General features: G+C 43.3%; 1 protein-coding gene across 3 annotated transcripts in view; it reads left to right on the top strand.

Annotated features, from left to right (window-relative positions):
• Positions 1-1,111: 1,111 nt before the first annotated feature.
• LOC129861260 (kelch domain-containing protein 8B-like) overlaps positions 1,112-17,996 on the top strand; it is a 242,089-nt gene continuing 225,204 nt past the window's right edge. For 2 of the 3 annotated variants that reach the window (XM_055932521.1, XM_055932519.1), the window contains exon 1: positions 1,112-1,266. The gene's annotated coding sequence lies outside the window, so the exon portion shown is untranslated. Of the gene's footprint in view, positions 1,267-7,517; positions 7,913-17,996 lie in introns of those variants that run through there. The other variant, XM_055932520.1, reaches the window with a different exon arrangement.

Raw genomic sequence — 17,996 nt, 5'->3', positions numbered from 1 at the left:
CACCATGGGGCACTCTGTTCACAACGTTGACATCAGCAAACCGCTCGCCCACATGACGCCATACACCTGGTCTGCGGTTGTGAGACCGGTTGGACATACTGCCAAATTCTCTAAAACAACATTGGAGGTGGCTTATGGTAGAGAAATTAACATTAAATTCTCTGGCAACAGCTCTGGTGGAAATTCCTGCAGGCAGCATGCCAATTGCATGCTCCCTCAACTTGAGACATCTGTGGCATTGTGTTGTGTGACAGATTTTGGTGGCCTTTTATTAAGGTGAACCTGTGTAATTATGCCTTTTGAATCAGCTTCTTGATATACCACATCTGTCAGATGGATGGATTATTGTGGTAAATTAGAAATGTTCACTAACAGGGATGTAAATAGATGTGTTCACAACATTTGAGAGAAATCAGCATTTTGTGCTTATGGAACATTTCTGGGATATTTTATTTCAGCTCATGAAACATGGGACCAACACTTTACATGTTGCGTTCATATTTTTTGTTCAGTGCAGTAGAATTTATGACAGAAGTAGAAGATATTGAGAATCACCACAGGCAACAAATTTGTTGTAGTTTATTATTCTTGGAATGGAAATTGCGCTCTGTTGCTCTCCACGGCTGTGTAGACTAGACATTCCAAAATCACCCCGGGCTAAATTAAAGGAAAAATTGGTTTTGATTTTTGCATGTTGATGGGGACTTCATAGCCTACAATGTTAGCTGGCCTATGTTTATAGCTCTGTCAGATACTCAGACTCAATAATTGATTGAAATAAAAATACACAGTCGATGGTCTATATTGTTAATTATTAATTGGCTATTTCAGAGATATTTTGAGAACACTGGCTGTGAGAAACAACTAACTGATGTGCATTGGTGTGTAATCCCCAACCAAAAATACGTTATGTGAGAGTAGCCTATAAATAGCACGTGGAATATCAAATATAAATTTATTTGGATGAGTAAATGTTGAAAAGGTAAAATAAAGCTATTTTAAATTAATGAATTAACCTTTGTCAAGTGAGAGCGCCTTGGAGAAGCTGTTGCGCACGCTGCTGTTGCGCACGCGAACCCAGGCAAAGAAGGGAGGGCAGAGCGAGCGATGGTGAGCCAATAAAAAGGCACCGGAGTCCTGCTAACCGTCGGCTTTGCTCGAGACAGTGTAAAACGGGAACAATATTTCTGTCAGGCGCGTACTGTCTTCGAGTGTGCAAAGGACACACCAGCTCATTGACTGCGCCTGTCCCTACATAAGAAGACGGTAATGTGTGTTTTTGCTAAACTTTTGTTGTCTTTTTGTGTCCTTTGCTTTCGTTGTTTGTTTTATTTGGCTCAGTACTTTTCTCCTGAAAAATAGGCTTATAGACTGAGGACTTTAGCCTAAATCTAATGTGCATTGCAGGTTTTAAATGACTAATGTGTCACTGCATTGTATGTGTGCAGCAAATATGCTTGACTTCTGATGCGAGGATATAAAAACTGCAACGTGAATGCATTATACATTTGGTAATGCGCATTGTCCACCTTCAACGCGCAGATGCACACGAGCGTTTTTTGGCGGCCGTGCCTCTAAAAGGCACTTTTACAATGATTAAACATACGCGTAAAATGATAATCTCTTGTGAAAAATCCTCATGTTGTGAAAGCACACAGCCCTGTCTGTGGTTTATATGGATTTGATGGGTCGTTCCCGTGTTTTCCTCGCATGGAGAGCAGGAACGATAGCAGTGCCAGTGCAGATGCATACAGCTGTTCTGCTGCTCTGGGTGAGACACCCTGTCACTGTCTACCCCTACCAGCTGCTCAACAGCTGGGCAATGACTTGTCATTAAAAAAACATACTAGATGTTGCACATAGACTGATTCAGTCTCTATTTTACATGAAAATGAATTTTGAAATGAAAGCTCATCTCAAGGTCTCTCTCTCCCCCCCCCCCCCACCCAGAGAGCCCAATGTAACCTACTGTCGGGACCTGTTAAACACACACACACACACACACACACACACACACACACACACACACTGGGCAGACTGGGACCCGACATCGGCCCTGGCATTTCTAACACATGCCAGGACATTATTAGCCAGATAATGATCATTTTGCGCAAAAAAAACACAATTTAAGACAGGCTCACTGTGCAAAAAATGGACCAGACCACATGCACACAAATGCAAGAGACAGATAATCCATAAAACTGATAAGATTAGCCACCTACAAATTGTTTTCTGTTAACATTTCTCCTACTACATTTTGTAAGCACAATCAATGCCACTCAGTGCTATTTTTACTCATTTAATTGCAATATTTGTCAACAACAGTTAGAAATTACAGCATCACTGTAAAACTATCATCACATTGTGGTAATAATTGCCATATGTTCTGTTCTGTAATTATAACCTGCTTCGACTATCCCTATTTGCATAATTATTTCTCCAGTTTGATTGGCATGCAGCTTTCCTGCCTGTCTTACGGAGTAGGAGAGAAGCATTGTTGTGCCCATGTCCCCATTGTGCTGTTTAATACCATCCTCAATCAGTCTGGTACCGGATGGCACAATGCCTACTGTGCCAGAGAACAGGACCCGTCTCTCCTGTTGTCACCCAAACTCCCTCTGTGGTAGAAAAGGAGAATAATTGTTTACTCAAAATCAGTGCACGCATGATGCTCTGAAAGAAAATATATTTTAACATTCATAGATCCCGTATGAATGCTATTAGGTACATGCAAAAGGGAAAGTTATCCAAACCAAGGAACTTTTCTTTGTATTTGGAAAGCTTGTGTTTTAGTGTTCAAATCGATCTCATAAATTATGACAAATTAACTTTTAGAATTAGGGGATCTTGATGTGGATTTTCTAAAGGCTAAAGCTGCCTTCAGATCTAGACTTTGGTCTTGTGTTTTATAAATACCTTAGTCGGATGAAGACAGAAACTGAGTCGTCGTCAATGGATTCCATTTTACTCTCATCATTCTGATGTAGAAAGATTCAGTCCCTCCCTGGTCTTTATAGAGTTTCTAAATATTGTGTTCAGACTGTTCCAACCTGTTTCATGGTGACATTAGATGTAAGACTCAACTGAGGCATGAGAGGTATTTCTGTTTTAGTTGTTTTTACAACTTTGCAAAAATAATTTTTTTTAAACCTGTGTTTGCTTTGTCATTAAGAGATATTGTGTGTAGATTGATGAGTAAAATGTTTTATTTTTAATCCATTTTAGAATAATTTAAGAATAAGGATGTAACGTGACAAAATGTGGAAAAAGTCAAGGGGACTGAATACTTTCCGAATGCAGTATTCAGACCCCTTGACTTTTCCCCGATTTTGTTACAGCCTTATTCTAAAATGGATCACCTTAAAACAGAAATACCTTATTTACATACGTATTCAGACCCTTTACTATGAGACTCGAAATTGAGATCAGGTGCATCCTGTTTCCATTGATCATCCTTGATGTTTCTACAACTTGATTGCAGTCCACTTGTGGTAAATTCAATTGATTAAACATGATTTGGAAAGGCACACACCTGTCTATATAAGGTCCCACAGTTGACAGTGCATGTCAGACTAAAAACCAAGCCATGAGGTCGAAGGAGTTGTCCGTAGCGCTCCGAGACAGGATTATGTCGAGGCACAGATCTGGGGAAAGTTACCAAAATGACCATACCCTGTTCAAAGGCATTAACATATTTTGTCTTGCCCATTCACCTTCTGAATGACACACATACACAATCCATGTCTTAATTGTCTCAAGGTTTAAAAATCCTTCTTTAACCAGTCTCCTCCCCTTCATCTACACTGATTGAAGTAGATTTAACCAGTGACATCAATAAGGGATCATAGCTTTCACCTGGATTCACCTGGTCAGTCTATGTCGTTTAAAGAGCATGTTATGTACGCTCAGTGTATATTTCAGGATGTTGTGTATTCCTGGAAATAATAATAATGACACAAATAATCAGAATTCATGTTAACCTTACAGTCTGGAAAACATAGCTTGTCCAAAAGAAGTTGTCTCTTGGCACGAGTTACCCCGGGTATGGGGTACATTGAACCACGGGGACATGGTAAGCCGCCTACAAATTTCTGTTCTGAATTAAATATTACCCCTACCTTTCTTGAAACCATGTATGTCTTTATTTGCCAAACACAATCACAATCGCTTTTTGTCTTTTAATAATTTTAAGCATCTATTAGGCTTAACACCTAAACATTTTGTACTTTTTTAAAACACTTTTAACATAGGCCAGGCCCTGTTGTTACCTCCATATCCCAGTGATAATGCATTGCTTTTCGCCTGGGATTGGCTCAACTATTGGCTCAACATGCTCCATGGCCATTGGCTCAACTTGCAAATATTTTGACTATAGTAGCCCACACAGCTACAAGGATGCACTTTCATGCCAGGTTTAGGACCTCATATAGAAGCTTATAGAGACCCCCAACTAATGTATAGAACAATCTTAAAATGATCTACTTTGGTTTAGATGCAAGCATCATGAAACCTCTAACACAATTCATTCATTTGACTTGGTGAAAAATTTTCTGGGGCCTAACTTGCTTACCACTTTTTATCATGTGGTTTCTTCCTTCACAGACTCTATGAAATTATTACTATTTGATCAAATTATTAATTTTGACTTCCTAAAAACAAGGTTGGCTCAATTTATCCCACTGTCCCCTAATAGGTTTGATTTTAGAGAGGAGCCGGAACCCAGGAGACACATTAGCAAATGCACTAACATTTTACTGCTTAACCAATTAAAAGTAGTTATCTGTGCCCAAGCTTCTCCTTTTGAACATCTGGAGGGTTGGCACCAGGGATGAGTAGATATCCCTCCGCCATGGATACTATTCATTCCCAGCCTTTCCCTGTACGGATTTCCCAATTTGTCTTTTACCAGAAAGTTATTTCCTGATTTTAAATCCCCAAGAGTAGGTGTTGTAAGGTGGCTTCTGTCAATCTTTCACACCTTGTTGATTCATGAAGAGGGCGGGACTTCACACTAGGATGTGAATCTCACACCCATGTGACTTCACATGATTTTGGGTTTGTTCTGTCAAACTGTATTTCACACCTCATGATTTATGAGGTAATGAGGTAATAAAATGTAAGTAATTAAATTAGATACAACACCTGGCAACCACATGGTTCTGTAAACACCTTTGATCTGACTAGTTTATTATGGATGACTTTTGGTGTGTGTGTGTGTGTGTGTGTGTGTGTGTGTGTGTGTGTGTGTGTGTGTGTGTGTGTGAAGGGCTTGTTGTGATCCTCCGTCCTAGCCCTCCATAAGTCACATTAGTGTGATATTCACACCCTAGTGTGAAGTCCTGTCCCCCTCATAAATCATACGAGGTGTGAAAGATAGTTTGACAGAAGCCATCCTACAATAGCTACTCTTGGGAATCAGGTAGGAAGGCTAGAGGAAGGTTTGAGAGGCTATTAGAGGAGCAATTAGATGACTTTCTCCCGATCAGGAACGACACCCTTTACTAATACGATCATTCTATAACACTACATTCTTAACTACTACACATTCACACGTTCAGACAAACACACGCATGCATGCACATGCGTAACTTACACATGCACACATCTCTGTTGGTTTATCAGGACAGTCTGATGGGGAAATGTGTAATTGCCTTGCTGCAGATAGTGTAATGTTCTGTAATATCCAATGAATTGATATCCTGGCAGAGGGGAACGGATTTCTCCCTAGCATATTTGACCTCTTAAATCAAGTTCATAAGCGGCTAATCCTGTACCCAGCATGGTTATTAATGTTGCTAGAGAACCTCTTGCTCTTTCCCCTCCCTGGCCTCGGGAACTCAGGGAACTTCATAAAGTGGCGTGCAGTGTTTCTGTGGCGCTTTTAGAAGGCTTGTTGCTATGCCCGTTGGGAGCCTGGGGTTCCATTAGAAAGTGCCCTGGGAGAGGAGAGGGGGTAGTAAAAGCAAGATGTTAGTGTTGGGTAAACGGCCTCAGCCCACTATACTATGGAGAGACAAGATGATTCACTGCATGTCTTTTTGTTGACTCCCGTTGCTTTTCTTAATTTCCTATTCTATCTCTTTATCACGTCTCCCTCTGTTTCTCTCCCTGGATCTCTTATTTTTATTCATGCTCTTCTTTCACACACCCTCTCTCATTTACTCTGTTCCCCCCCATCTTACTTCTCTCTCTCTCTCAGATCCTTCTATCTATTTAAAGAGGACATGAGGCCCAGGGCAATCAAGGTTCAGCAGTATGAGCTGAACGGAATATAAGTCCCTAGACGCCCACCCAGTCATGGCAAAAAGCTGCTGCCAAGGGAGAAGGTGCCCGCGCTGCTCTGCTTGCTCTCTATGGAGAGATTTTCATCAGTGAATGGATATGTGTTTTGTCTCCACAAGTGCCTTGTTGGCTACAGATTTAGCTGCGGTGGTCTCCTACTTCCTCTCTCTCTCCCTCCCTCTCTGCCTGCTGTGGACACTGTTAGCAGGGAAGTGTCAATCCTACACTCCCTCTGTCATGATGGCTGTCACTAACACCGTATAATGCAGGTGGTGGGAGATTAGACTTGATAATAGCTCTTGTTACCTTACGCTGGAACAGGTTTACCTGTAGCTCTTCAGGTAGGACTAGGAGGAGGGCACTTTTATAATGATCATCTCTCTTTGTTCGGTTCCAAATACTTCTTCTGTGGAATCCTGCTGAATTCTCTTCTTAGACTGGATAGACTAAGGGCTCTATTCAATCTTTATGACGAAAGTTCAGCTTTACAGCGTGATTTAAATTTAAAGGCCATGTTCCCACGTTTGTGGTGACTGCATTCACTTGACTTGCCTAGTTAAATCATTTTTTATAAAAAATCAAATTCACGGTGAACGCTGCATATGTCAACTCCATGGAAAATGACCTTTAAAAATATATATATTGCGCAATCTGTACAGCTTAAGCGATCCAGATTGAACAGAGCCATAATGCTTAACATGCAGAGTTCAAACATCACTTTACTTTACTACTGATGAGAGTAGGATGATGGGGACCGGTGGAGGAACCCAGGAAGGACTTCATCTGGCTCATGGGTATTTGTTCCCCTTGTATGTGAGCCTAGGGTCACGTCTCTGTTGTGTGGTGCTTGTTATTACAAGGGTCTGAAGTTCTGATTATCCCAGGCAGGCTGGGCTGTCTTCATGGTGTGGGCCAGTGAAGTGTCTGATTGGACAGTTGACCTAAGGTCCACCGGTGGCCATTTATCCTGCTGTTTGACCAAAGTGGCAGATAAAGCTGTGAGCTTTAGATATAAACATGCTCTAGCTCATAATACATATATTTCTCTCTCTCTCCTACTCTCTCTTATGCTCGTCTCCCTCTTCTTCTCTCCCGCCACCACCCCTATTTCTATCTTAAATTCAAATGCAAATTCACCATCCATCATATTATTCTCTCTCTCTCTCTCTCTCTCTCTCTCTCTCACACATTAGTGTGTGTGTACTGTCGAACTGTAAATTATTTCTCACACTCGCTGAAGTCATCCATCCTCTGTGTGTTTCTGCTGGTTCCTCTGGCTGTGAATCACTCTTGTCATTGGGGTTGGGGCAGGCTGAGCTTTGTGATGACGCTTCGATTAGTTCTACGATGTGATGGATCTAGTCTCATTAGCATGGATACAATCAAGATGGCGCCGACAAATAGGGCAGCTCTGCTTCTACGTAACTTTGCAGTATTTCGTTTTTGTGTGTGTTATTTCTTACATTATTAGCCCAGGAATTTTTTGGTGTTATTACATACAGCCGGAAATAACTTTTGGATACCAGAGCAGTGGTAACTCACCAGCAATACGACGATCCTTTGTTCCTACGCCCCAGGGCAATTGAACTGATTCCAGAGGCTGATCCAAAACACCGCCGGCGGAAAAGAGGTATTCGGAGTGAACTTCTAGTCCGACTCAGGAGGCAGGCACACCATCCACCGCTTCAGAGTATATTACACTCTAATGTTCAGTCTCTGGATAATAATATGTAGACGAGCTCAGGGCGAGAATCTCCTTCCAGAGAGATATCAGGGATTGTAACATACTCTGTTTCACAGAATCATGGCTCTCTCTGGATATACAGTGGGGAGAACAAGTATTTGATAAACTGCAGTTGACACAGAGGACGTTTCTTTTTTTACTGAGTTTATTCACCTCAATTACCTCATACCCCTGCACATCAACTTGGTACTGCTACTCTGTGTATACAGCCAAGTTATTGTTACTCATTTTGTATTTATTGCTAGTATTATTATTTTAATTTGATTTATTTTTCCTCTCTGCATCATTGGGAAGTGCCCATAAATAAGCATTTCACTGTTAGTCCACACCTGTTGTTTACCAAGCATGTGACAAATAACATTTGTTTGATTTAAGCTTTTTTTTGTCTTATGTGAGCCAGAACGGCTCATAGGCTTCTATCTCCATAGCGTGAGGCAGCTTGATGTACAAGTACTCACCCTGGACAGGCCACCCTATCACAGAGCCTTTCCCCCAATCTACAGTGCCCTCCGTAATTATTATGACAGTCACACACTGTTTTGTCTTGGCTCTGTACTCCAACACTTTGGATTAGAAAGTACGGCACTTTGGATTAGAAAGTACGGCACTTTGGATTAGAAAGTACGGCACTTTGGATTAGAAAGTACGGCACTTTGGATTAGAAAGTACGGCACTTTGGATTAGAAAGTACGGCACTTTGGATTTGAAAGTACGGCACTTTGGATTAGAAAGTACGGCACTTTGGATTAGAAAGTACGGCACTTTGGATTAGAAAGTACGGCACTTTTTGTACGTAGTCCCCCCATTTTAGGGGGACAAAAGTATTGGGACAAATTTACTTGTATGTGTATTAAAGTAGTAGAAGGTTAAGTATTTGGTCCCACAATCATAGCATGCAATGACTACATCAAGCTTGTGACTCTACACATTTGTTGGATGCATTTGCTGTTTTGTTTGTGTTTCAGATTATTTTGTGCCCAATAGAAATGAATGTTAAATAATGTGTTGTGTCATTTTGGAGTAACTTTTATTGTAAATAAGAATGTAATATGTTTCCTAACACTTCTACAGTAATGTAGATGCTGCCATGATTATGGGGGGCCTAAAATTGACTTTTTAGTCCACCAGCTGATAGATATCTACCAGCCACTCATTTTTTAGCAGCCCAAAAACATTTTCCCTGCTAAAATGACATCAACAAAATTTGAGCATGCTTTGTAATGTTTCTAAAAAATATATTTATATATATATTACTAGTAAAAAGTAATGTGGTAGTTTGTTCAATTTTATTTTATTTTTTGTGACCTGAGTCTTTAAACCAAAATATCACAGACGAGACAAAATGTTTACTTACCCCGGGAGGTTATCATGGTGATGTTTGTGCCTCTGAGATTGAGTCTGACCTGTAGCAGCTTTGTCTTCTTCCCTGGCAGTTGAGACTCAAACATTGAAAAACAATGTAAATAGACAAAAAACACAATGACAAGCCCAACTTCAGTAGCCTTTCAATTCAATTAGACCCCAAACCCCCCGCCAGGTTATGACCCCACCACTTCAAAAACAAAAGTTGCGCCACTGATTTCAAGAACATTTCAAATATGTTATATGTAAGTTTTGCCTAATGTTACCACAATAAAATGTGTAGCTCCTTAATTGGAATACATCGCCTGTCTATATAAGGTCCCACAGTTGAAAGTGCATGTTAGAGCAAGTCAGAGCAAAAACCAAGGTCGAAGGAATTGTCCGTAGCGCTCCAATTCAGGATTGTGTCGAGGCACAGATCTGGGGAAAGTTACCAAAACATTTCTGCAGCATTTAAGGTCACCAAGAACTCAGTGGCCTCCATCATTCTTAAATGGAAGAAGTTTGGAACCACCAAGACTTCCTAGAGCTGGCAGCCCTGCCAAACTGAGCTATCAGGGGAGAAGGGCCTTGTTCAGGGAGGTGACCAAGAACCCGAAACCCGAGGTGACCAAGAACCCGAAACCCGAAACCACTACCACTACTCAGTAAAAGGCACATGACTGCCCTCTTGGAATTTTCCAAAAGGCACCTAAAGGACTCTCAGACCATGAGAAACAAGATTATCTGGTCTGATGAACCCAAGATTGAACTCTTTGGCCTGAATGCCAAGTGTCACGTCTGCACCATCCCTACGGTGAAGCATGGTGGTGGCAGCATCATGCGGTGTGGATGTTTTTGATAAAAACCTGCTTTCAGAGCGCTCAAGACCTCAGACTGGGGTGAAGGTTTACTTTCCAAAAGGAGCTGGAGTGGCTTCGGGACAAGTCTTTGAATGTCCTTGAGTGGCCCAGCCAGAAAGAGCCCGGACTTGAACCCGATCGAACATCTCTGGAGAGACCTGAAAATAGCTGTGCAGCAACGCTCCTCATTCAACCTGACAGAGCTTGAGAGGATCTGCAGAGAAGAATGGGAGAAACTCCCCAAATACAGATGTGTCAAGCTTGTTGTGTCATACCCAATTGGAGTATTGGGGTAAGTGGTGCAAGTCACCTAAACCAAACAATGGGCAGAGATAAAAGAAAAGTTTGGGGGGAAAAAACTCTTGAAGCAAATTGTGTCAAACCACCCAATTATGGAGAACAAACAGCATGATTCATCAACAGAATACAAGAACAATAATGTCTGGCATTTGAAATGAATTCAACTTAAATTGAAAGTAAATACAGGATGCAACAACAACTTCAGATAAGATACTGGCTTTATTGCTTTTACAAATCAGAGTCACGTTAAAATGTACATTTTCTTATGTAACACAACACAGTGGGGCCTCAATGTATTTGTGTGACAGAAATGTAACACAAACAATATCATGCATAATTACTAATATCATTTCTATATTGTCTTGTCTTTCTACGGTCCTGTGAAAAAAATACAAATCTACTTAAAGAAGACATGCTGTTGCTCGTAGGGAGCGTTTCAGGACTGGTGGCCAGTAAGACCAGAGACAAATGAGCTGGGGGACCAGGATCATTGATAGCCAGCTACCCTTGGAAGGTATCCCCGATGATGACCATTTTACAGTTCAGATTGGGAACCGTTCCAAACCTTAATTGGTAGGACACATTCATTCAACATGTGCCATCCCCGGACTGCAGGGAACATGTCATTTTGTCATCTCTTAATAAACTCCCATAATAAAAATGAAGAAATAATGTTCTCCAATCAAATCAAGTTTATTTTATATAGCCCTTCGTACATCAGTTAATATCTCGAAGTGCTGTACAGAAACCCAGCCTAAAATCCCAAACAGCAAGCAATGCAGGTGTAGAAGCATCTAATGCTTCAACGTAATCATTTCCAGAGGCAGATGAGCCCCATAGCTTGGAGGGCATAAGACAGGATGAAGGTGAGCACGCTACAGGATGAAGGCCAACCAGGAGGGAAGATTGTGTCACTAACTCGGGCCAGATGACAAAATACAAGGCTGAGCATGCATCAGAAACTGGCCATGGAATTTCATGAGTGCAAACTAATGTATTTAAAGGAAATGTATGCTGAGTTGGCTATGAAGGAGGAGGGGAACATGAAGAACCAGAATCACCGATGGTCGAAGGAGGAAGAGACAAAAACGAAGCAGCGGCTGGATCAATGTTTTTCTCAAACCAGCACCAGTTCTGGGTCCTGATATTTCCCTTTGTCAACTAAAAACCTTTTGTTATCAATCCATGGCTATTGTTTGCTTCAATCACTTCAGTATCTTTGTTGTGAGAAGTGCAACATAGCAAAAGCATCTCAGCAGGCTAGTCCATTTCTATCATTGTCTGCCTCAACCATGAGAACATCTGGGTCATCTTCATCTTCATTGTGAAGCACTGGGCAGCCATGCTGTTTGAGGTCATCGTGAAGAACTGGGCAGCCATGCTGTTTGAGGTCATCGTGAAGAACTGGGCAGCCATGCTGTTTGAGGTCATCGTGACCTCAAACAGCATTCTGTTCTACTGCTTGACCTGCTGGTTTGGGAATATCAAGGTTGCACAGAAAAATAGGTTGGGCAAGATAGTCAGGACTTGCAGAAAAATCATGGGGCAGCAACAGCAAGAATCATAATCTCTCTACCTGGGCAGAGTCCTCCAGAAGGCGGTTGACTCTTCCCATCCACTCCACCCTGAATTCCAGCTCCTTACCTCTGGCCGCAGGTAAAGACTACCTAAGGTTAAAAAAAAATACTATTTCATTCCGGAAGCAATTCTGCAATTTAACAAAAGGTTTTTGAATGTTTTCTGACTGCTGCAAAATGTATTGCCGCTCTGAGGACATTAACGTTTTCTGAATCTGGATACAAAGAGAAGTTTAGGAAAATCTTTGAGTCATGAATTCCTTTCCAATGTGCAACAACGTTGGAGAACGGCACATTGACAGTGCACACACATTGTATATTTATTGAGAACCAGTTTTTTTACGATTCCTGTACTCCTCAGCATTTGCTGTAGAAGAATTATTTTTATTTAATCCATTTTCCTCCATTGTCAAGGACAACCTGGGGGCCAACATCCATTAACTTCTCTGCGCTACGGATCCCGTTAGCGGGATCACTTTCCTAAACAACCGCTGAATTGCAGGGCGCAAAATATTACTAAAATTATTTATAATCATGCAATCACAAATGAAATATACCAAAACACAGCTTAGCTTGTTGTTAATCCACCTATCGTGTCAGATTTTGAAAATATGCTTTGCAACGAAAGCAATCCAAACTTTTGTGAGTGTATCAATCAATGCTAGAACAGCTAGCCCCAAATTTGCATGGTCACGAAAGTCAGAAAAGCAATCAAATTAATCACTTACCTTTGATAATCTTCGGATGTTTGCACTCACGAGACTCCCAGTTACACAATAAATGTTATTTTTGTTCGATAAATATTACTTTTATAACAAAAAACGCCATTTGGGTTGCGTGTTATGTTCAGAAAACCACAGCCAATTATTATTATATATATTATATAAATATATATATATTGATTATATAAATATAATAAAGTCAACACAAGTTAGAAACACCCTTGTCAATGATTACAGCTGTGAGTCTTCTTGAGTAAGTCTCATAAGAGCTTTGCACACCGGCGTTGTGCAATATTTGCCCATTATTCTTTTCAAAATTCTTCTAGCTGTGTCAAGGTGTTGGGGATCATGGCTAGACAGCAATTTTTAAGACTTGCCATAGATATTCAAGCAGATTTAAATCAAAACTGTAACTCGGCCACTCAAGAAGATTCACTGTGTTCTTGGTAAGTAACTCCAGTGTAGAGGTGTCTTTGTGTTGTAGATTATTGTCCTGCTCAAAGGTTTTCCTCTAGGATTTTGCTCCATCTTTACTTATTTTCATCCTGGAAAACTACCCAGTCTTTGCCCAATGACAAGCAAACCCATACTGCGATGCAGCCACCACCATGCTTGAAAATAAGGAGGCAGTTACTCAGTGATGTGTTATGTTGGATTTGCCCCAAACATAAGGCTTTGCATCTAGGCCTAAAAAAGTGTATTCCTTTGCCATGTTTTTCTTCTTCAGTATTACTATGGTGCCTTGTTGCATACATATTCATGTTTTGTATATTTCTGTATATTTTTATTCTTCTTTTCAATGTTACAATGTTGTCGATCCATCCTCATTTTTCTCCCATCACAGCCATTGAACTCTGGAGCTGTTTAAAAATCACAAATGGTATGGTGATATCATCAATCAGTTTCCTTTCTGTCCTGCGACGGACAACTGCGTATTTGATGTGTCTGCGTTGTTTAATACATCATCCACAGCATAATTATTAACTTGACCATGCTTAAAGATACAGTACATGGCCAAAAGTATGTGGACACCTGTTTGTCGAACATCTCATTCCAAAATCATGGGCGTTAATATGGAGTAGGTCCCCCCTTTTCTGCTATAACAGCCTCCACTCTTCTGGGAAGGCTTTCCACTAGATGTTGGAACATTGCTGCGGGGACTTGCTTCCATTCAGCCACAAGAGCATTAGTGATGTCGGGCACTGATGTTGGGCGATTAGGCCTGGTTCGCAGTCTGTGTTCCAATTCATCCCGAATGTGTTCGATGGGGTTGAGGTCAGGGCTCTGTGCAGGCCAGTCAAGTTCTTCCACACCAATCTCGAGAAACCATTTCTGTATAGACCTCGCTTTGTGCATGGGGGCATTGTCATGATGAAACAGGAAAGGGCCTTCCTGAAACTGTTGCCACAAAGTTGGAAGCACAGAATAATCTAGAATGTCATTTTATGTTGTAGCATTAAGATTTCTGTTCACTGAAACTAAGGGGTCTAGCCCAAACCATGAAAAACAGCCCCAGACCATTATTCCTCCTCCACCAAACTTTACAGTTGGCACAATGCCCCATGCATTGGGGCAGGTAGCATTCTTCTGGCATCCGCCAAACCCAGATTTGTCTGTCGGACTGCCAGGTGGTGAAGCTCGATTCATCACTCCAGAGAACACATTTCCACTTCTCCAGAGTCCAATGACGGCAAGCTTTTACACCACTCCAGCTGACGTTTGGCATTGCGCATGGTGATCTTAAGCTTGTGTGTGGCTGCTCGGCCATGGAAATCCATTTCATGAAGCTCCCGACAAACAGTTCTGGTGCTTACGTTGCTTCCAGAGGCAGTTTGAAGCTCGGTAGTGAGTGTTGTAATTGAGGACAGACTTTTTGTATGTGCTACGCGCTTCTTCACTCCCATTCTGTGAGCTTGTGTGGTCTACCACTTCGTGGCTGAGCCGTTGTTGCTCTTATACGTTTCCACTTCGCACTTACAGTTGACCAGGGGCAGCTCTAGCAGGTCAGAAATTTGATGAACTGACTTGTTGGAAGGTGACATCCTATGACAGTGCCACATTGAAAGTCACTGAGCTCTTCAGTACGGGCAATTCCACTGCCAGTATTTGTCTATAGAAATTGCATGGTTGTGTGCTCGATTTTATACACCTGTCAGCAACGGGTGTGGCTGAAATAGCCGAATCCAATCATTTTAAGGGGTGTCTACATAACTTTGTCCATGTAGTGTATATTCAATGTCAGATTTGTTATTGTTACCCATCTATCAATCACTGCCTTTCTTTGTGAGGTCTTTGTAGTTGAATCTGTGCTTGAAATTCAATATTTAACTGAATGACCTTACAGATGTTGTGTGTATGGGGGACAGAGGGATAGGTAGTCATGTCAACCCCTATTATTTCACACAGAGTGAGTCCATTTAACTTATGTGATTTGTTAAGCCAAATTTTACTTTTTTATTAATGTAGGCTTGCCTAAACAAAGGGGTTGAATATTTATGCAACCACTATATTTGAGTAATTACTTTTTTATCAATTTTTATGAACTTGTAAAAAATGTATCGAATTTTCTTTTCACTTTGACATTATGGAGTATTTTGTGTAGATCAATAACAAAAAATTCTAATCCCATTTTGTAACGTAACAAAATCTGAAAAAAAGTGAAATGGCGTGTTGACTTACTCTCGACAGAAATTATTTGATATTGACATATGTCACGATCGTGTGGCGGATTGATGGACCAAAACGCAGCTTTTGGAAAGTAAGCCATCTTCTTTTATTTTTAAAGATGACGAAAAATAAACACGACACGAAACACTTTAACAAAACGAACAAAAACAACAAACGACCGTGAAGCTAAATAACGTTGTGCACTTACACACACAGGCTACAAACGTTCTGACATAGACAATTACCCACAACCAATGAGAGCCTATGGCTACCCTAAATAAGGCTCCCAATCAGAGACAACCGAAATCAGCTGTCTCTAATTGGGAACTCATTCAGGTAACCATAGACTCTCCTAGACAACTAAACATACATAGACAACACTAGACACATGTACTCCACACAAACCCATATACTATACCCAACAACCCCTTTACCATAAACAACACCCAAAACCAACAACACACAAACATTCCCCATGTCACACCCTGACCTAACTAAAATAATAAAGAACACAAAGAATACTAAGGCCATGGCGTGACATAACCCCCCCCTTAAGGTGCGAACTCCGGGCGCACCATTACACAGTCTAGGGGAGGGTCTGGGTGGGCTTCCATCCACGGTGGCGGCTCCGGCTCTGGTTGTGGTCCCCACGTCATCACAGTCCCTAACCACCTCCTGGGCTTCCTCCAAATGACCCCCCTCCACATTAACCCCATTGCATTAAGGGGCAGTTCCGGACTAAGGGGCAGTACCAGGGTAAGGGGCAGTACCAGGGTCAGGGGCAGTACCAGGGTAAGGGGCAGTACCAGGGTAAGGGGCAGTACCAGGATAAGGGGCAGCACCAGGGTAAGGGGCAGCACCAGGGTAAGGGGCAGCACCAGGGTAAGGGGCAGCTCCGGACTGAGGAATGGCAGCTCCGGACTGAGGAATGGCAGCTCCGGACTGAGGGACTGCAGCTCCGGACTGAGGGACGGCCCATGGCTGGCTGACGTATCTGGCTGCTCATGGCTGGCTGACGTATCTGGCTGCTCATGGCTAGCTGACGGATCTGGCTGCTCATGGCTAGCTGACGGATCTGGCTGCTCATGGCTAGCTGACGGATCTGGCTGCTCATGGCTAGCTGACGGATCTGGCTGCTCAAGGCTAGCTGACGGATCTGGCTGCTCATGGCTAGCTGACGGATCTGGCTGCTCATGGCTAGCTGACGGATCTGGCTGCTCATGGCTAGCTGACGGATCTGGCTGCTCATGGCTAGCTGACGGATCTGGCTGCTCATGGCTGGCTGACGGATCTGGCTGCTCATGGCTAGCTGACGGATCTGGCTGCTCATGGCTAGCTGACGGATCTGGCTGCTCATGGCTAGCTGACGGATCTGGCTGCTCATGGCTAACTGACGGATCTGGCTGCTCATGGCTAGCTGACGGATCTGGCTGCTCATGGCTAGCTGACGGATCTGGCTGCTCATGGCTAGCTGACGGATCTGGCTGCTCATGGCTAGCTGACGGATCTGGCTGCTCATGGCTGGCGGTCTGATCTGGCTGCTCATGGCTGGCTGACTGATCTGGCTGCTCCTGTCTGATTGGCGGCTCTGGCAGATCCTGTCTGGTTGGCGGCTCTGGCAGATCCTGTCTGGTTGACGGCTCTGGCAGATCCTGTCTGACGGACGGCTCTAGCGGCTCCTGTCTGGCTGGCGGCTCTAGCGGCTCCTGTCTGGCGGACGGCTCAGTGGGCTCATGGCAGACGGGCGGCTTTGCAGGCTCATGGCAGACGGGCGGCTTTGCAGGCTCATTGCAGACGGATGGCTCAGATGGCGCTGGGGAGACGGATGGCTCAGATGGCGCTGGGGAGACGGATGGCTCAGATGGCGCTGGGGAGACGGATGGCTCAGATGGCGCTTGGCAGACGGGCAGTTCAGTCATCGCTGTGCAGACGGCAGACTCCTGCCGGCTGAGGCGCACTGTAGGCCTGGTGCGTGGTGCCGGGACTGGTAGCACCGGGCTGGGGACACGCATCTCAGGGCTAGTGCGGGGAGAAGGAACAGGGCATACTGGACCCTGGAGACGCACATTAGGCCTAGTGCGTGGTGCCGGCACTGGTGGTATCGGGCTGGGAACACGCATCTCAGGGCTAGTGCGAGGAGAAGGAACAGGGCATACTAGACCCTGGAGACGCACATTAGGCCTAGTGCGTGGTGCCGGAACTGGTGGTACCGGGCTAGGGACACGCATCTCAAGGCTAGTGCGGGGAGCAACAACAGGGCACACTGGACTCTCAAGGCGTACTATAGGCCTTGTGCGTGGTACCGGTACTGGTGGTACCGGGCTGAGGACCCGCACATCAGGGCGAGTACGGGGAGAAGGAACAGTGCGTACAGGACTCTGGAGACACACAGAGGACTTGGTGCGTGGTGTAGGCACTGGTGGTAATGTGCTGGAGACACGCACCACAGGGCTAGTACGTGGAGGAAGAACAGGGCTCTGGAGACACCCAGGAAGCTTGA

The sequence above is a fragment of the Salvelinus fontinalis genome, chromosome 8 (genome assembly GCF_029448725.1).
Source record: "Salvelinus fontinalis isolate EN_2023a chromosome 8, ASM2944872v1, whole genome shotgun sequence".
Lineage (NCBI taxonomy): Eukaryota > Metazoa > Chordata > Actinopteri > Salmoniformes > Salmonidae > Salvelinus > Salvelinus fontinalis.
This window is presented reverse-complemented; position numbering and strand designations above follow the sequence as displayed.